This window comes from Balaenoptera acutorostrata, chromosome 7, assembly GCF_949987535.1.
Source record: "Balaenoptera acutorostrata chromosome 7, mBalAcu1.1, whole genome shotgun sequence".
NCBI lineage: Eukaryota > Metazoa > Chordata > Mammalia > Artiodactyla > Balaenopteridae > Balaenoptera > Balaenoptera acutorostrata.
Window position 1 is genome coordinate 104,123,123 of NC_080070.1, and position 21,656 is coordinate 104,144,778.

At 38.9% G+C, this 21,656-nt stretch overlaps 1 protein-coding gene across 2 annotated transcripts in view; it reads left to right on the plus strand.

The window, feature by feature from the left end:
* POU6F2 (POU class 6 homeobox 2) overlaps window positions 1-21,656 on the plus strand; it is a 451,109-nt gene that overhangs the window by 211,024 nt on the left and 218,429 nt on the right. The window lies entirely within an intron of this gene.

The window sequence follows — 21,656 nt, forward strand, 5'->3', positions numbered from 1 at the left end:
ACACACGCACACACAGTGGAATATTACTGAGCCAAAAAAAGAATGAAATAATGCCATTTGCAGCAACATGGATAGACCTAGAGAATATTATGCTTAGTGAAATAAGACAGGGAAAGATAAATATCATATGATGCCACTTATATGCAGAATCTAAAAAATAATACAAATGAATGTATATGCAAGACAGAAACCAATTCACAGATACTGAAAACAAGCTTGTGGTTACCGACGGGGACACTGAGCAGGGGAGGAACAAACTAGGGGTACGAGGTTAACAGATGCAAACGCTGTGTATAAAGTAGATAAGCTGAGCAATATCCCATTGTGTACATGTGCCACGTCTTCTTTATCCATCCATCTGTCAATGGACACTTAGGTTGCTTCCATGTCCTGGCTATTGTAAATAGAGCTGCAGTGAACATTGTGGTACATGACTCTTTTTGAATTATGGTTTTCTCAGGGTATATGCTCAGTAGTGGGATTGCTGGGTAATGGAATATTACTCAGCCATAAAAAGAAACGAAATTGAGTTATTTGTAGTGAGGTGGATGGACCTAGAGTCTGTCATACAGAGTGAAGTAAGTCAGAAAGAGAAAAACAAATACCATATGCTAACACATATATATGGAATCTAAAAAACAACAAAAAAAAAAGGTCATGAAGAACCTAGGGGCAAGACGGGAATAAAGACGCAGACCTACTAGAGAATGGACTTGAGGATACGGGGAGGGGGAAAGGTAAGCTGGCACAAAGTGAGAGAGTGGCATGGACATATATACACGACCAAATGTAAAATAGATAGCTAGTGGGAAGCAGCCGCATAACACAAGGGAGATCAGCTCGGTGCTTTGTGACCACCTAGAGGGGTGAGAGGGAGGGAGACGCAAGAGGGAAGAGAAGTGGGGATATATGTATATGTATAACTGATTCACTTTCTTATAAAGCAGAAAATAACACCCCATTGTAAAGCAATTATACTCCAATAAAGATGTTAAAAAAATAAAAATAAAAATAAGATTAAATAAAATAGATAAGCAGCGAGGGTATACTGTATAGCACAGGGGATTATAGCCATTATCTTATAATAGCCTGTAATGGAGTGTAATTTGCAAAAATACTGAACCACTATGCTGTATGACTGAAACTAATATAATATTGTTAAGTCAACTATATTTCAATAAAAAAAATCAGTAGTTCATTGAGTGAAGAGAAGTAAAGAGAACATTCAGTGTAGAGAAGAGGAATGAGGAACACGGATGCTACAGAATTCTGTGGTTGGTTTTGGTTGTTGTTGAAGTGAAGATCAGGAGTCTGAGATGGTAAGAAATCAGACTGGAGGGGCAGGAAGGGGTGACACTGGAGGGTCCTGTATGCCTTTCCTGTGCACAATGAGTACATAATTGCATTGTCTTTAGGTGCATTTGTCTCTAAGGCTTTGATATGTTAGAGACAAATGTACCTAAAAACAATGCAGTTATGCTACAATATTTGCATGGGTACAGGTTTGTGTTTACTTAGCTGTGCCTGTGTGATTCCAAGGATTCAAAACAGCTTGTAATATAAGAAGCATGAAAGACAAAAGCCGTTTATTAGAAAAAGAGGAAACCTAGACAAATGTTTAAAACTAGAGGATAAATCAAAGGGGAGACCCATCACATGACGTAGTTTCCATTATCTGGCAGTAAAAAGAATCACACCAGCTTAACTAGAAACGAGCTTATTTATTTTTGTTTTTGGTTTTTTACTAAGTTTATTCATTTACTCAAGAAATACCTATTGAGCTTTCATCGCATTCTAGGACATGATCTTGACTTGGGATATAGCAGTAAACAAACCAAAGAGATTCCCTAAAGGCACTTCTATGCTTGTATGGGGAGTAAAGCAATGGAAGGATGAAGGGTGTCAGGACTGGGGACATGATGTGTTTATACAGGATCATCAATTTTGGTCCCCCCACTAGACAGAGCCCCAAAGGACGTGGGGGACTAAGCCGTACAATGTCTGGGGGAAGCATGTCCCAGAGTGAATCCTAGGTGCTTAGAAAAGTTAATGATACAGATTCTCAGTGCAGGAATATCCGACAGCCTGATGGACAGGACATTTATCTTTTAGCTTTCCCTAGGTTATGCTAGAGGAACAAACAGGCGCAAAATCTCAGTGAGGGGACACGGAAGGTTTATTTTTTCTGTTTATTTCAGCATACATGTGCGCTGCAGGCGGGCAGTGGTTCTGCTGCACACCTTCATTCTGGGATCCAGGCTGAAGGGGCAGCCCCTCCCTAGGACGGGGCTTTCTCATCACCACAGGAAGGCAGACTAGCAGAAGCACAGTGGCTCATAAAGCTTTGGCTCAGAAGTGGTACACTTCACGTCCCCTCACATCCTGTGAGCCAGGCGGGTCACCTGGTCAACCCCCCGCCGGTGTGAATGAAGATGCTTCTCAGGGGCGGGAGGAAGAGTGCGTAATGGAAACTGTATTGCAAGGGGCTGTGGTGTCCCGCGGCCATCGCCTTAAAGATCCACGGCGTGAGCATTTGACTTAGGTGACCTTTAAGATCCCAACACTGAGATTCTATATTAGATGAACCAATTAGGGTACATGGACCATCTGTGTAGTAGCTTAGAACACAACACATTAACAATGCCTTAAAGTAGTAGTATTCAAATGATAAATATAAAAGTAGATAGCAAATATATGGAACAAATTGGAGATTATTTAATGTAGCAAATGAGCATATATAAAAGTACAACTCCATTAATGTAACATTCAGGGGAAGGCAAAATTACAGGGGCAGAAAGGAGATCAGTGGTGACCGGGGACAGGGGGTGCAGGAGTTGTTGGTGAAGGAGCACGGGGATTTAGGGGCCGATGCAGCCGTTCTCTAACTTGATCATGGTGGTGGCTACATGCCTCTATGTGTTTGTCAGACTTGGACAACTGTAGACGAGAAAGGGTGAATTGCACTGTACGTAAAATGTACCTCGATTCTTTTCACAAGAAGAAGTAGGCGGATGCTGCGGTGCCTATGAAATACCAAGAAAATACTAATTTATTTTAAAACATTAAACAATGTGTGTGAGTACAAAACTGCTAATGGAAGGAAAACTAGAAAAAGCTTCATGAAAACGAGAGACTCCAGTTCTCCCAGTAAAGAAAGCATTAATGGCTCTGTTTCTCAGATGCAGAAGCTAACACTAAAATAATAAAGATTTAAAACATACACAATTTGATCCCAGTCATTTAAAAGAAGCCCAAACATACACACCTCACAGAGAGAGGGCAAGAAAAATACTATAAAGTGCTGCTGGTCGACTCTAGACAGTGAGAGATTATGGGTGATTGCTTTCTTTCTTAAAGTTTCTATTGTAAATATTATTTCAAAATGAGAATGCTTTGAATTCATGAAGGTGCAAAGCATTAGAATGCTTTGAAGTCATACCCCAAACAGCACTCTTAGCATTGACAAGGTTAAGTCTCTGGGTCTGTGGTCTTGACCTTCTGACCATCTTTTTTAAAAAGCATCTCTCAACTCAAAGTGGATTAATTCTCAAACTAAAAACAATACAACCACAGAGAAACTCTATGCATTCATTATGTATGAGCAATATTTAATATTATGAGGTTGCCTTTAAACGTGTAGATCTTATTGATCAAAGGAGAAAGTGTGGGCCGGGAGTGGGTGGGCCATGGGAACGTGTACTGAGTATTCTGGTTTCCTTCCAGAAGGACAGAACAATTAGGTGGCCATGTGCGCTGCCTTTCCTTGTGATTTACTTTTGCGCTAGTCTAGCGATGCCCACACTCAGAAGAAAGTCGCGTCCCCAGGAGCATGACGTACATGACAACAGAGGTCTAATGCCACTCCCAGAACGAGCAGTGCAGTACCTGCCACAGACACGAGAAGAACGGGCTCTGCCTTTGAGTAGGCAGTGATTTCTCAGCCTCTGGTACGTGGCTTGCTGTCTCAAAGTCCAATATTAAAAATACCTAGAGCATAAATTCATATCTGCAGTGTTACTCAGAAGAGCCCCACATGACACAGCATACAATAATACCAAATCCGCCATAGAGAAGTTATGAAAAGTTGTTGCAACATGTCTTACTTTGACAGTTTTTCAAACCCCCATACCTCCGAGGCTTCAGACTTTTTATTTAAAATGCCTGAAGAGCTCGTTCTGCAGTACATTATCCTTGAAGCAGGCTTCACTGCGGCACTGGGGCATGGATTAAACTGGAAGCACATGAATGAGAAGTATGACTAGTATAGTGTGTATTTAAGAGATACTGTCAATGGAATAAAGCATTGTCAAAGGATAATGGTTTCCAGCTGCCACATAAATGTCAAAGCAAAGCCAAAGCATTTATTTTCAAAGCAAAAGGCAGGGAAGTAATGTGATCCCCAGTTTGCACGTAATAAGGATGTAAATCCATCAGGGTTCTTGATGGCATCTATCAATGTGTCTACACTAGGATGTGCAAACTGGATTAGATTCCAAGCCGGACTTTAGAGCGCTCTTCCAAGATGGCTGCCACTAGAATGGCACAGATGCCTGAAAAAGGAAAAGACCACTTGAAATGCTTCTCAGTCTCCCTCTATTACCAAGGATGAGAGGGAACTGGGATTGTTTGTTCCAATTTCTTCTGGCACCAAAATAAAGAGGACTTCTGTATCTGAGGGAAGTGTGTGGTCCAGGAATGGGGAGGTATTGAAAATAGGGAAATGGGAGATGGTCTTCCGTTCCCCTCTGCCCACTGTCTAGAGAATGGAGAGCTAGTGCTCTCCAAAAAAGTCCTGTCTTCTCTTATGTGTGTAATACTTTCAGGACAGATTCCCAGTGAGAGGGTACAGCTATTATTTCTCAACTCCCTCTAGGGAAAAGCCAAACCTCATTTCCTCCCATGAACCATGCACAAAGATTGACTGATCAATTTCACAAAGACTTACTAATATACCAGGCACTGTGGTAGGCACTCCAGTCTAATTAGGAAGGAGGCTATGGCAGTAATCCGGAAGAGGAAGGGTCCTGGTAGCAGTGATGAAGAGCAGAGGACTGATTTAGGCAACATTAACAAGGTGGGGACTTGGGGATGGATTAAATGTGGAGGGATCAGAGGAAAGAGAGGGAGATTGTTAGTTGAGTTTGACGTGACTAGTTCAAGTTTCCTGTGGAAATTTAAATGGAGATATCAGTAGCCAGTTGGAAATACATGAATCTAAAACTCAGAATGGGATTGGTGCTAGAGATCCTATGTAGAAACCATCAACAAATATGACCAAAGCAGGGAAGGGAAGAAATTTCTGGGGGAGAGGAGATTAGGGAAGGAACACAATTCAAGCCATTGGAAGAGGAAGAAGGAAGAGTTCCAACATGTATGATTGTTCTGCTTCAGGTTTGGCTGGGGCTCCTGTAATTCTCCCTGTTCGGATCCTCTTTCATTGGACATAATCTACACATTCACGTTGGCGCTTTTGATTGTTGTTTACCCCTAATATAGCCACAGTGCCACAAGGAGAAGCCAAAAAATGTATCTGTCAGTTTGCTTTTTTATCTTCTAAAGACATGCCAAGTTTCCATGTAGAAAGAAGCTATTTTAAGAGCTTGTACATAAAAGCTTCAACAGTGTTTGCTCTTTGGCTGAAAAGTTACTCAATTGATTTAAATCTATTATTTAAAATTGTAGCTGTAGCCTTAAAATCTCAAAGTGAAAATGTTGGAGTCTTTTTTTTCCTTCCTTTCTTCCTGTGAAAGCACTTCGGGTCATGCCTACTGTGGCCACCACGCAGGACAGTAGAAGCAGCATGTTGTGCTTAGCCCGGGTGCCAAAGAAGAGGACATCTGAGCTTGGGAAAAACTGTAGTTTAGATAATATAGTTTTTTTTTTTTTAAACTTTGGGTTTATTTATTTATTTATGGCTGTGTTGGGTCTTCATTTCTGTGCGAGGGCTTTCTCTAGTTGCCGCAAGTGGGGGCCACTCTTCATCGCGGTGCGCAGGCCTCTCATTATCGCAGCCTCTCTTGTAGCGGAGCACAGGCTCCAGATGCGCAAGCTCAGTAATTGTGGCTCACGGGCCTAGTTGCTCCGCGGCATGTGGGATCCTCCCAGACCAGAGCTCGAACCCGTGTCCCCTGCATTGGCAGGCAGATTCTCAACCACTGCGCCACCAGGGAAGCCCGATAATATAGTTTTAATTTTGGGAAATGATTTATCATGGAAAATTTTGTCTTATTGTGAGCAAACTTAACCTCCAAAAACATTTTGTTTCCACGTTCACCTTTTCCTTTAGTTTAGTGTCACCTTCTCCCAAATAATATTAATCAACTATGCTCACCAAGTTTATAGCCCAAATTCAAAAAGCAAAGAAATAAAAACAGAACTGGGGATGGTTGCCATTTGTCACTAGGTTAGGATTAGCACGAATATGCAGGTCCATTAACACACCCTTATGCATCTCTGTTCCCCTGTGTGCCATTATTTTAGAAATTCTTAGCAAAGCATATATATATTCAACATTTGACATAAGATAATTTGAGTTTGCTGTGTTTGGAAATAACTCACATGGGAGAAAGTTGCATTAAATAAATAATAGAGATAAAATTTATACTTCCATATATTTCAAAGTTAATGTCACTAGCTTACAATGGAATGGTAACACGAAGACACAGTGCTATAATTTGATTGATTTGTTTTGACAGCAGCCAAATAATTGAGAGTGAAAGGTGTCAGCACAGATGAAATATTGTATAAGCCATGTTCAGAAGGCAACCCCGGCAGCTGCAGCAACTGGAGTTTTATTTCCTTTGATTCTGAACTGGTACTCATCTCCAGTTTATTATGAAACCATGAAAGGTGCATGACTTCCCCAACTAGGGAGACTTTTATTATAGAGAGGCTAGAAATAGAAGTTTGTCAAGTAGTTGAACAATGGATGTAGACAAAAGGACAGAAGATAGTTGCAGCGTGCTGAGTTGAATGATAGCCGCTGTTCCCTTTCTTTTGCAAATTGCTGCTCTCCTGCATTTTACCTCATTGGGAAGTGATTCTGAGTCAGAGCAAATATTAGATCCCATTTCCCAGCTCTTTGACAGGAGATGGGTAAAAGACACCGGTGTGCTTAGCACCATTTCTGGGTCTGGTTAAGGGGAATTTACCCAACTGAAGATCCAAATGCCTGGTAAGAGTCAGATTTGAGGTGATTGGTGAATATAGAAGCTGAATGGTCAGGGGAAGATTAATTAGGAGAAAGGCTCTGTCTGTAAGTGACCCTTGAGCACAGCGATTAACAGAGCGAGCCATGAGTCACATGGGCCTGGTTTAATTCCACCTCTACAGCTTGCTGGCTGTGTGATCTGACTTCTGAGATTTGCTTTTACTTGCTTACCTCCGATATTTTATAGGGTTCTTTTAAGGGGTAAATGTGATACTGTATGTAAAATACCTAGGGTAGTGCCTGACACTTAGTAAATGCAAAATGAATGAGAGCCACTTTTATTACTTAGAGCTGCAAAGTTCAATATGGTAGCCATGAGCCACATATGACTACTGGGCCTTTGAAACGTGGCTAGTCCAAATCATTATAAATTTGCTGTAAATGCAAAATCCACATAATTGCCAAATGTCTCATTAATATTTTTATCTTGATAACATGTTAAAACTGATATTTTGGATATATTAGGGCAAATATACTATATTATTAGAATTAATTTCACCTGTTCCTTTTTACTTTTTTAATGTGGATACTAGATCATTTTAAAATATATGTGTGGCTCACATTTGTAGCTCAAATTATACTTCTTTTGGATTACACTGGCCTGGCCTTGAGTCTCTCTCTAAATCTCTATACATGTGGCATGGGTTAAAAGAAGTGTTCATTAAAAATAAAAATAATTAGCATATAATTAAATTTTGTACCCCCCAGGCAGAAAATCACAAAGGATCCTCTTTGGTATCAAAAATTAGAGAGAACATATTTTGTAGATTCTTCGTTGTAGTTTAGGAACTGCTTGGGATTTTTATCTATAAGAGAGAGAAAAAGGATACAATTTTTATGAGCAACTTTCATTGATCAGAATCTAAAATTCTCTTTCCTTTTCAAAAATTATTATGCTTTGTACTTTGAAATATAGAAGAAATATATATTATATACATATATATATATAATAAAGTGACCTAGGATTAACAGCTATTAACATTTTGCCACATTTGCTTAAGATCTTTTATCTTAAAAAAAATGGAACATTATAGAAACATTATAAATAATGCTAAGATCCTCTCCTCCTCTCTCCAGTCATTCCATGGCATTCTTTCCCTCCTAGAAGTAACCGCTACCCATCCAGTGCATTCATTTATAAATTTTCTACATATATATATATACATGCACATACATGAAATACATAGTATTATTTTGAATGTATTAAAATTTTACATAATGGTTGCACACTCTAGATATATTTTATTATCTTGCCTTTTTCGTTCAAATTTTGCTTTTGAGATTTATCCATGTTGATACATGTAGATAGGGACATATTAGAATTTCTTTCAATCATCTTATTTTGTGAGGTTTTTTTAAACCATATTTTTCTCGTTTCTTGCATTCTAATGGATTTATCACATTTTCTTTTTCTTTTTTTATTGACATATGATTGACTTACAATATTATATTAGTTCCGGGTATACAACATAATGATTTGATGTTTTTATACATTAGGAAATAATCACCATGGTAAGTCTAGCTACCATCTGTCACCATATAAAGTTATTATAATATTATTGGCTGTATTGTGTTTGCTGTATATTACATCCCCATTATCGTGGGTTTTTTTCCCCCACCTACTGGATTAGAGTTAAACATCTGTTTTTATTCTTTTAGTTGTTACCCACATATTTTAAACATCTGTTTGCCTTAAAGAACCAAATCAGTATTTTCGTCTTTCTTCCTAAATGACAGTTGAAACTTTTTGATCATCTCCTACCTTCTATTTATTATTGCCCAGCATTAGTTATTCTTCATATTGTTGTGTTTACAAGCTCACTTAGCTTTCATTGCACTTGCAACTTTTTTCTTTTTTTACTCATCATTATGTCTTGTATCCCATTCCTTCCTTCCAGAGCTTTCTGATGCTTTTAATGATTCTTTTGTCTTATTTTTATTATTTAGCTGGACTTAGCATTATAAGTTAACAGTTATTATTTTCAGTGAATGAAGAAATTATGTTCTGGGCTCTATTTTTGCTGTTAATGAATATATTGTCAGTTTAACTGTCATTCTTTCATAGATTAAATGTCTTTTTAAATCATGGTTGATGTTAAGAATTTTCTCTTTTTCTTTGGGATTCACCAATTTTACTATGAAAGACCTTGGTATGAATTTATTTTTATTTATCCTGCTTGGAACTTGTGATTCCTGACATTTCAGTTGTTATTCATTCTCCCTGATTCTCTCAATTCTCTGCTCCAGGAACTCCTACTACATGTACACTGTCTTCCGTGTCTCTTAACCTCCTTCACGTATTTTCTGTCTCTTTATATTTTGTGCTGCATTTGTGTGATTTCTTTAGATCTATCATCCAGTTTGCAAATTCTCTCTGCAATTATGTTTAATCTTATGTTTAACCTTAATTTTTTCATTTTAAAGTCTATATTTTTCACTTCTAGAAGTTGTATTTGATTTTTTCCCTTACGGTTTCTTTTTTTTTTTTTTTTAGTTCTCTTTAATCCCTTTAAATATGCTTATTTTATAATCTTCTTCAGACTGCCTTTTAGCTTAAGTGCCTGAGGAGCTAATTAATTATTGCTGTCTCTCTCTTCCTCATAGTAGAATATTTCCTTATGTTGTAAGTAATTTTTGTTTTTATTTTGAACTCACTTTAAGCAGAGAGTTTTTCTATGAAATCCTTTAAACTTTGGGTTTAATACCTGAGTATTGCTAATAAGAGGCTTTGCACTTGCTTCTGCCAAATGCCCAATAGACTTCATGAATGATCTGTCCACTAGGAAATAGCTGCACCAGGTACACAGAATAAATTTAGACTCTAAACTATGACATAATTAGACCAAGGTTTCAATTTCTCACGTTTTCCCCTACCCAGAGCCTTTAACAGAAACAAACATCTTTGTTAATCCCCTGGGCTAGTGAATGGGGTTTGTCTCATCTCTTTTCAATGCTGGGGCAGCCCTTTCAGGGTGCTGGATTTTTATGAAGGACTCAGCTCAAACAGCTCTCCTTGCATGGGCCCAAGGTCTCAGATGCCCTCCCTGTGTTGGTGGCCAAACATCAGCCCCAGGCTGGCCAGGCCTGTACCCATGCCTGCTCTCCAGGGAACCAGGGGTCAGTTAGTGATCTCACTGTTCTTGATTTCTGATGCCTGAGAATTTTCCTTTCTGCCTGTATATTTAAATGTTTGATATATTTTATCCATAATTTCTACATATTGGAAGCAGGAAGTTTGTCTATGTTACATCAGTCTACTGATATTTTGCCATGAAAAGTCTCTTCCTTTTCCTTTTGTCAGTTTCTCTAGGTAGATCAAGTCTGGATAACTAATCCTTAACAGATAGATAATTCCTAAAATTTCAAGCATTCAGTTGCATTTGGTAGTGATTTAAATCAATATTTTTCTGGAATTTTCAGAAATTTGCAAATATCCGTTGTGGAACTACTGGAAATTTTTAGTAAGAAAACAACAGGCTCATTACAAATATATCTAATATTGTGCTCCAACATTCCCTATGGGATATTCTTGAGTAATAGGTATATCTGTGGTTCTTATTAAACAAACCAAATTCTGTAGATGCCCAAGGCTACTCAGCTAACCTTTGGTCTTGAAAATAAGTAAACAACAGGGATCACAAATAAGTTAAGGAATTTGTCAATTTCAGAAAAAAGCATACATGATATTTTTGAATTTTAATTAAAATTTAATTTATTAATAAATTTATAATTTATTAAGGATGTGGAAATTAATTCTGAATTAACTTCTTCATTTAAAATTTTAAAAAATATTTTTATTTTGAAATATTTAAACCATAACAGAGGAATACAGTGAATAACAAAAGAATACCTATGTTCCTACCACAGTATTCCATCAAATTCTAACATTTTTCCCTTCTTGCTTTGTATTGTTTCTTAAACAAATATTGCAAATACATTTGAAGCACTTTTTGTTACACTCCCAAATCCCATTCCCCTCCCTCATTTTTTTTTTTTTGGTCTTTTATTTATTATGGTAAAATATACCACTTTAATCCTTTTTTCAGTTTACAATTCAGTGGCATTAAATACATTCATATTGTTGTGCAATCATCACCACCATGATCTCTAGAAATTTTCATCTTTCACAATTGAAACTCTACACCTGTTAAACAATAACTTCCCATTTACCCCTTCCCCCCAGCCCCCAACAACCACCATTCTACTTTCTGTTTCTATGAATCTGACTACTCTAGTATTTCATTTAAGTGGAATTATACAGTATTTGTCCCTTTGTGACTGGTTTATTTCACTTCGCATAATGTCTTCAAGATTCATCCATGTTGTAACATTTGACAGAATTTGCTTCCTTTTTAAGACTAAATAATATTCTGTTGTATATATATATTCCACCTTTTGTTTATTCATTCATCTGTTGATAGACACGTGAGTTGCCTCCACCTTTTGACTACTGTTTAATAATGCTGCTATGAATATGAGTGTATAAATAATCTGTTTGCCCCTGGTCTCAATTATTTGGGGTATATACCCAGAAATGGTCTTGCTGGATCATATGGTAATGCTATGCTTATTTGCTTGAGGAGCTGCCATACCACTTTTCATAATGACAGCACCATTTTACATTCCTACCAACAAAGCACAGGGTTCTAATGTTCTACATACTCTCCAATACTTGTTGTTTTCTGTTTTTGTTTCCTGTGTTCTGATAATAGCCATTCTAACAGGTGTGGTAGCTCATTGTGGTTGAAGGAGCATTTTTGAGAGAACAATTAATTACCTAATGACTTTTCCTGATACTACTTAATCCCATTTAGGTATAATTCCAAAATTTTTTTTTAATTTATTTATTTATTTTTGGCTGTGTTGGGTCTTCGTTTCTGTGCGAGGGCTTTCTCTAGTTGCGGCAAGCGGGGGCCACTCTTCATCGCGTTGCACGGGCCTCTCACTATCGCGGCCTCTCTTGTTGTGGAGCACAGTCTCCAGACTCGCAGGCTCAGTAGTTGTGGCTCATGGGCGTAGTTCTCCGCGGCATGTGGGATCTTCCCGGACCAGGGCTCGAACCCATGTCCCCAGCATTGGCAGGCAGATTCTCAACCACTGCACCACCAGGGAAGCCCAATTCCAAATTTTAAAATAACCCTAAGGAGAGTATACATTTTAGAAGTTGCCTAATTTCTGCTTCATGTACTTAAAATGGTAAATATTATAGTTACAGTATTTATATAATTGCGGTTGGATTTACATTTTCAGGTATATACAGACATGTATATACACAGGTGAACACTAGCAATATTTACCAGGAAAGAAGTTTCTGTGATGCAAATGTTCTTTTGCTATTGACTTCCATTACAGTTAAATATTTCATTGGATAAAAAAAAATATTTACCTATAGATAAAATGAAAATTTTCCTTGAAGAAGATTTTCAAGTGGTGGCCTGCTCAGTGAAACATGCTGACTGTTGGAATTCAGTGGAGGTATTCTTTGAAGAGATTCAGGACTTAAACAATAGTTCTCTTTTTCTTTACAGCATTTTTTTTTCCACTATTGAAATCTTCCCTACCTTTGAGTGCTATCTAAGCTCCTTCCTGAATCATAAGAATTTCTTCCATGCCAGGGTATTGCTTCTGCTTTGAATGCCATGAATGTTTCTACCATACTTGTGCTTTGGTCTGGTGAGAATTACTCTCTAATTAATTGGAGTATGATGTTTACTTTTCTAGTAAATGCTATGCTCTAGCTCTCATTTTACTGTAGCCTAAATTTTTATCATTCAAGGCTTCAGGTTATATTTTTAAAAGTAAGTTCATCCCCTACATTAGCATTTCTATCCAGTCCTATATTCCTAATAGGTTTTTTAGACATTTCTGGTGCATTTTCATATGTCATAGATGGAATTGTTTAAAGCGATAACTACAGTTAGCAGAGCTACACTTTACCAGCAAGGCTTTTTTGGTTTGTGTTTTGCATTTTCATAATATACAGTCTGCTCTATACTCTGGCAGAGAACAGAATGCAGGATAAGGTAGGCAGGTCGCCTCAAAGGAAAGAGCCGGTGTACAAAAGCCCCTTGAAACCATAAAGTCATTGATGCTCATAAAACTATATTGCACACTTTTTTCAGGAGATTAATGAGTGGGTCATAAAATAGCATTAATTTTTGGCCAAATTCCAGGCAGAAAGTTGTGTTTCCCAGGCAATGCTTTTCCAACTGGAAAAGACTTGCTCTGAGAATATTTGCAGTTCAAAAAACACTAATGCTATCACATTTCTTCACTTAAAAAATAATGAGAGAATCAGTAGCTATGGAAATGGCTAACCTATCCAGCCTTCTCCTGCTATACACCCCACTTCATGGGGATGAAGATGAGGCGCTTGGGGCAGGCTGCTAACGAGAGTACACGGGGTTCCTATGGCCTCCTCCCAGCACACACATCTCAGAGCCACGGATAAGTGTCTTACCTGATCCCAACTAGCAACTTGAAAATATAATTTATGGGTTGTAAGACTGACAATCTTATGAAATGCAAACCAAAAATACAAAAAAATCACTGCTACTGGAAAAACAAATAACAGTTGATCAGCCCCCAGCATCTCTGTAATGACACATTGACTCCCATAGTGAGTACAGAAAAAGGACATGCCCAATCACCATTAACAGCTTTTCAGAAATTCTGGGAGTCCCTCAGTAGATGCGACTGAGTCTGTTAAGTGCAGTTTTCCCACTGAAACCTGGGACAGACTTCCATGCTGCTTGTTGCCTCCTGAATGTTCCAGAATATTATGTGATTTATGGATTTGCAATCATCTGTCAACTGTATTTTAAAAGTGAGAACTAAGAGCCCTTCTCACCTGAAATATTTCAATTATGTTCACATAAAAATACCATTTATGAATTAAAAAAAAAACTTTAAACCACTTTGAATTTCACACGCTCTTGGAATACATTAGGTATATTATCAAAGGTAAAAACCTATTCAATTTAGAATACCATTAAAATAATAAACTTTTAATTAAGGAGCTAAAACTCTAAAAGAGACTTGTTTCATGATGATTTGGTGATCCATAATCTCCCAGCTCTCTCCCATATTATTGTTTTTGAAAAATAATTAATTAATTTATTTATTTATTTATTTTGGCTGCATTGGGTCTTCGTTGCTGTGCATGGGCTTTCTCTCTAATTGCGGCGAGTGGGGGCTACTCTTTGTCGCAGTGTGCGAGCTTCTCATTGCGGTGGCTTCTCTTGTTGCGGAGCACGGGCTCTGGGCACACGGACTTCAGTAGTTCTGGCTCGTGGGCTTAGTTGCTCCGTGGGATGTGGGATCTCCCCGGACCAGGGCTCGAACCCGTGTCCCCTGCATTGGCAGGCGGATTCTTAACCACTGCACCACCAGGGAAGTCCCCATATTATTGTTTTAATCAGGATATTTTACATTCTCAAAACAAAAGCAAAAGATGACCTTTTCGGTCTGAATATTTCTGAGAAAATCTCAGTGTATTGAGGTGGAATTCCTTCTTCTCGATCAAGGAGAAACCTGCATTCCCAAAGGGTGTTCCCATGAAGGCAAAATTTCCACATCCAAAACATTCACAGAACTATCAGGTATAAAAGAGACTTGATCTAACACTTGATCTATCATTATATTTTAAAAAACTAGACTGTATGCCCACATGCCTGTGTATGGAATAGATGTGTGTGCCTGTGTGTGTTCTTTAACAAATGTGCTGTGCTTTTTGCTGGTGTAAGATGTTGCCATATTTGTTCATTTTGTCGTGACCTGTGCTTGACCACATGTGATTGCATGCCTTAAAATTACATCTGCATTTTAGGGGGGGAAATAGGATGTCCCGGGTCTCATGCCAGATTTTAATGTAAAATTAATTCCTTAAAAAAAGATTTTTAAAAACACAACAGTTTTCTAATGTACATTAAGGATCTGGGAGAAGTTCACTGAAGCATATGCCTTGAGCTTTCAGGAGCAATCTGGAGTCAGGCATTTTAAATGAAAATTGATTTGTGATTTACATGGTCAGTGGAAAGAAAATTAACTTATAGAAGGTTGTAATGAAATATTAGACAAGTAAAAAAGTAGATGGTGATCTAGTGGAACTAAAAGTCCCATCTGGAAGAATTCTGTGACATTTTTACATTTATCTGTGTTCTGCATGAGTTGTAATGTTAGTGGTAATTTTATGGGACTGAACTGAAATGAAAAGGGTGTTATCTCAGATTGCCTACAATATAGGATTGTGTTCAGTGGAGAGTCCTGTATCCTTTTCTCCATTTTCCTATAATATGACTCATTGCACTTTTTTCAGCTACTGTTGTTGAATGCATTCAGCCTTTTACTTGAGGTTATTAAAGAAGAACATCAAACGCTCACAAATGCAATCTAACCGCACATTTAAAAGCAACACTGCAGCTTCCCCTAGTTCTGCACTGTTTAGGTAATGTCCAAGAAAGAACCTTCAGAATGTACAAGAAAGAAGCAAGTGCATTGTATGTAAAGCTTTTACCTTAACCTGTTCTCTTTTTTTGTCTCAAAAATATGATTAACACCTCACCAAAACCTAGACTATATTAGCAGAATGGAGATTTATATCTTTCTAGAAATAGGCCCTTCAGAATTTGTCCATTTTCTCCCTTTTTATTCCCATTTTATAAAAGCAATCACGATTGTTTCTGTGGCCAGAGAAGTATGTTTGAGTAGAGAAAGATAAAGACTCTTCTGTTTGATTAGGAATGTCCACCATAGTTCAGTATTAATTAACTGATGTGAATTTTAAAAGGGAGAAAGCATAGTGGATTTAATTCCATATGTCATTCCTTTTCCCTTTACATTTACTCTATTTGGCAGATGGTCATGGTTTTTGGAAAGTATACAGTATTGAGTTACTGTACCTTAAACATTTGATGTAATTTAAATAGTTTGACCCTGTGCTAAAGCATAAGCCATGAAATTATCTGCCTTAGAATTTCAAAATCCATTTTCTGTCTCTTTTCTTTTCTCTCCTTTTCTCTCTTCCTCTGTGAACCACAGCTGAATATAGGTAGAAATTCTGAAAAAATTCTAAAGATTAAGGTCTTTGGCTAATTTGATACTGGTACTATATTTCAACAAATCCACTAAATGTGGGAAATCTACTTTTAGGATTGGGAGTTTGGTTTGTCCTGTTTCATTTTAAATTATTTTCATCAAGTACTTTTCATTTGTGAAGTTTCTCACTTTTACTTTTCTTACGATTTTCTCTAATAAGGAAATAGCTCATTATTTCAGTAGATGCAAGTTGTATCATATTTATTTCAGCTAGAATGGTAACTTTTTGTCCCTGTAACTACAGTGGTGGCTCTCAAGCAGGGATGCCCATTCGAATCCCCTGGGAGCTTTGTAGACAATATCAACTCCTAGGCCCATCACAGAGTTCTGATTCAGTGGATCCAGGGTACCTCCTGACATTGGTACATTTTAAAAACTCCCTGGTTGAGTTTAACGTGCAGCCTACAGTTCTTGCAGGAACGGGCCATAGGGAAACTCCGTGTGGAGTTACTCTACGGTAGGCATGGGGGAAGAGGTGGTGAGAACTGGAGGAGGCGGAGCTTGATTCACTCCTGCTTCATCAAGGGACACAGTGCCGCCTTCTCCTTCCTGTATGCAGTCCTTACATTCCAGAAATCATTATTTGGCCCACAGCATTTGGATTTGTGCACTGGACCCAAATACACATACAACCAGAATATAAGCGGATTCTGCATTGCTTATTTGATTGCGTCTTCAGTTGTACGCTCAAAATATACTATGGATCTGTTTGCTTGCCATTGTTTGATGACGTAAATGGAAACTTCCGATTTAAAATGAAATTGTAAAAAACTTGAACCTTACTCCTGAGAGCTAGCTGGCAGTGTCTGTCCTTGTAGGCAGAGGATGGCCCACTGCTTCCCTCCTTGAAGCTTGATTTTTCGTTGTTTCGTTCAGAGGGAAAGTGAACAGCACCCTCCTCCACCACCACCGTACCTGCTAACGTCAGAAGCCAAGACTGCAGCTGCGGGTGCTGACGTAGCACCGAAACAGCCATCTGACATCCATCCCTCCTGTCACTTCTGCGGCATGTTCGGTTCATAACATTTCTAGGGGAAAGGTCACGGATCCGTCACCAGCAGTGTTTGTGGCACTCAGGAAATAAAATGGGGTGGTTAATGATAGCCGGGGCAGCCCGAGTAATCACAGGATGCCGCCAAGGTCAATATTCCTTATTGGCTTTCCGTCCTGTCCATCCAAAACAATATATTACAGTAAATGTAATCAGTAAGTGGTTGCAAATGAATCTTTTAGGGACATCAGCATTACAGAAACAAGAGATTCAAGAAGAGATGCTAAGTGGATCTTTGAGTTTGTAATTGCAGCCCTGGGAATCGTTACCCTAATTAATAGCTGCTAAACCTGCACCCTTGCTCCACAGGCACATGGGTGATTTCGAAATTGCTGCCCTGGGAATGTCTTCTGGGCTCTGCAAAAAGTGTCAGTGAGGTAAACGGACCCAGGGGACCAGGCTCAGACACTGGGAAGCCTCCTGGCCCCCATCTTTTCCTAACCACAAGAACATCCCTGGCGATCAGATAACTCTCTCCACAGACCACAAAGTGATGAGTGGTGACGGTGGAATAGGACGAGGAGATCCATTTTCGGCACTAAGTTCCTGTTTAGCCAAGAGAGCCTCAAATGTATGCTGCTCCCCATGGACTGATAGCTTTGGCAGGAAGACAGCAGCCCTCTTGACATTTGCCTGTGACTGTATAAAGAACTTGAGAGAGAGAATATAATAGGATAGCTTTTGTTTGTGTCTCCTCCAGCCCTACTTCAAGTTCACTATCTCTAAAAGATAAACTCTTGTCTGAAGGGTCAGGCTTAGGCAAAACTGAACAAGGCCAAGTTTGTTTCCCAGCCCTCAATTTTCCTTTGCCCTCTTCACTGATGCTCACTCTCTGCCCTCCTCATTTGCCATCAACTGTCCAGGCCACTAGGACCCTCTGCCTCCTCTTCTAGCCCAAACCTCTTCTCAGTATAGGTCCCAATGAATTTGCACATTCTGAGGTGTGATTTCCCAAGAATGCTTCCAGAAACATTTATAGGAAAGCAAAGGCACAGCCAGGTCTCAGTTAACTGGATTGGGGAATTACTTGGGAAGGGAGAAAAAAAACCTTCCACATATAGCCTCATCCAGGAGGCTGATTGACTTCACTGAGGAGATATTTGTTACTGCGGAGCTGATTCATCATTGATTCATTGATTTATTCATTGTATAAGCTGATGCATGCCTGATGCATGAAGAACCACAGCTGATCAAAGTTTTCTCAGAAATGATCCAAATATATTCACACAAAAGATGTATCCAAATCCACATTCTCCAAGCTTATGTGTTAGGGAAACATGTGGGCATTTTCTAATAGCAATAAGCATCTCTATTTACCTTGTGATCTTTGCCTTAAACCAGCGGTCCCCAACCTTTTTAGCACCAGGGACCAGTTCCGTGGAAGACAGGTTTTCCAAGGTGGGGTGGGGGATGGTTCGGGCGGTAACGCGAGCGATGGGGAGCGCAGACGAAGCTCTGCTCGCTCGCCCGCCGCTCACCTCCTGCTGTGCGGCCCGGTTCCTAACAGGCCCTGGACTGGTACCAGTCCGTGGGCGGGGGGCTGGGGACCCCTGCCTAAACAACCCGTGTGAGCTTGGACATCGTGAGGGAAGGGGAGATACTAACTCAAACATTTTGAGGATCTTGATGCTCCGATATTCTGACTCAAATCAAGCTCACATTTACTGAGCGTGTACTAAATGCTGAGCACTCAAAACTCATCTCATTTCACTCTCCCAAGCCCTCTGAACCAGGCATGATTCTCCTCACCGTGCACAGTAGTTAACTGAGGCACAAGTGTGATGCAGAGATTTTCCCACAATAATACGAGGAGGAAGCAGCAGAGTCTGAGTTTGAACTTGAGCTTTCTGGCTGGGCTCCCTTGTTCCTTCCACTGTAAGGCTACAGTGATTTGGGGAGTCACGTTAACCTGCCATTAGTTTGGAAGATTTTAAATGGCTCTCCTACAACCTCTAGTTCAAGGTAGCATGGTTCGATTACGTAATTCTGATATTATGGTAGTGGGTGCTCAATAAAATGATGAAAGGAATTGATTTACTAGAGGAACCTCATGCCTCTTAATATAGCACTTCTTCTTCCCACCGCAGTGGAAGAATTTGCAAGTAAATCCAGACAGGGAGAAAATCACCTGGGGTCCGACAGAAGTATCAGAACTGATTCAAATAGTTTCTGACATTTTTAAAATAAATAAGCAAAGGAAGAATGTCAGTCAGTACTGATCAGTATACTTAATGTGACTTATTTGTGTCCGATGAATATTATCGCTAAAATTTTTAAATTAACATACAAACCTTCCCCAAATTGGTGTGTGTGCTCATGGGGTAAGAAGATTCCAGAACGAGGGATATTTGGCAATATCTGGAAGCACTGTCAGTTGTGACAGCTGAGGGTGGTGATCTTACTGGTACTAAAGGGTAGAGGCCAGGGATGCTGCTAAACATCCCGTAACGCACAGGACGGCTCCCACAGCAAAGACTTGTCGGGCCCCAAACGTCAGTTGTGCGAAGACTGAGAAACCCTGGAGAACTAATGTTAGGGGAGAAAATGACAAAGGGTAAAGAAACCTGATTGAATTTATAATCTCAAAGGGCAAGTGTGTTTTGGCTAGAAATTGCAATAAGAAACAAGTCTCAATATTGTTAGTTTGACTGAAAACTTATTTCAGTGTCTTTCATAGCTTAACAGGATTAGCCTCCTAAGAAATTTCAATCTGAGATGGAGTTGAATTCCTGGAAAACAGTAATGATAATAAGTAGCACTTTTTGACCACCTACTGTATGTTAGGCATTTACTTTATGCTTTATAAACATACAGTCATCACAACTCTATGAAGTATGCATAATTATTATACCTTTTTATGTATGATGAAGTTTTGGCTATAAGAGATTGAGTGGTGTGGCAGAGGTATTTATTTCTGTGTTCGCTAAACCTCATTTCCCTTTCCTCCTGGACACATAAACCATATCTTCCATCCTCTCTTGCAGTTAAGTGAGGCTCTGTGACCAATCCTGGCCAAGGGAATATGGGTGAAGTGAAGGAATACACTCTCAGCAGTGGCTCCTAAAAATTTCTCCCATGCAATCCCTTGCATGTTCTCTCTTCCCTCGGCTGCTGGCCAGATACAGAGGATCCAGGGAATGGCCTGGAGTCCTGAATGACTGTGTGGAGCAGAGCCACCACTGCCCCTCATGGGATCTCAATGTGAAAGAAAAAAAACCTTTATTGCTTTTAGCCACTAAGAAATTGGGGTTGTTTCTTGGAGTAGTTGGTGTGCCCTGATTAATACAAGCAGCTTGTAAGTCACCTGGAATTTGAACCCAAGTCCCTGTTCATGTCTATTACATTATGCTATAAATAAATGATAATTAACCTGTTCAAAACAAATATAAATTATTTTCAAGAAATAGATGTAAAAAGATTATAATTTTCTCTGTTTCTTCTGGATAGAAAAGTCAAAGTATACAATTATCAATTCTCATTATGAAGATTTTATAAATTGATCCAAACATATCCCTGAAGTGGATAAATATTCAATAATTTTAGAAGTAGATGAAAGTATATGACTTTATGATTACCGTATGAATAGACACTATTCTTGACACGTTTTTCAGATGTGAACTAGGTGTCTACTAGCTGTCTACTTTCCAAGCACAAAACACAGATAAATAGATTACAAAGACTGCAGGGAAAAAAAATGGAGAGAAGATAGAAAAGTGTTTTTAGACTGGAAGAACCAAGTGATGCTTACTCGTTCCTATTCCAAATCAAATTAAAATGCTGACTTTTGATGAATGGTTGAGGGCATCAACCAGGAAGACGATCATTGCATTTCCAAGCTGGGGAACAAAGGAGAGTGTCTCTAAGGAGACTATGACTCATAGTCACAAGATCGAGAACTCCTTGATAGAAAAGATCCAGTTTTAGAAGACTGTGTATAGCTTTCTCCAGCATTTGGTAGGTATTCGAATACCTACTGAATGAATCCGAATAGTATTATATCAGTACAATGATAAGATCTAAACACAATGAACACGTAGTGAATTTGTTGGTAGGTTTCCTTTCCCTTCTTGTTACCAAGGATTTCATTGAACTCAACATCTCAAGCAGATATTACTGCTGTGACCATCATTCTATGTTGCCATGACATGCTAAGATCCCAAGTAGTTATAGCTCATGCCATTTGCCCGAAATAAACATGCAATTCCCGTGGTATTAATCTAAGGACTTGCCTATGAGATGAAGTTTCGTGCTCTCTCAAGGACATCTACAGAATGTCTTGACTCTGTGTGTAATATTTTT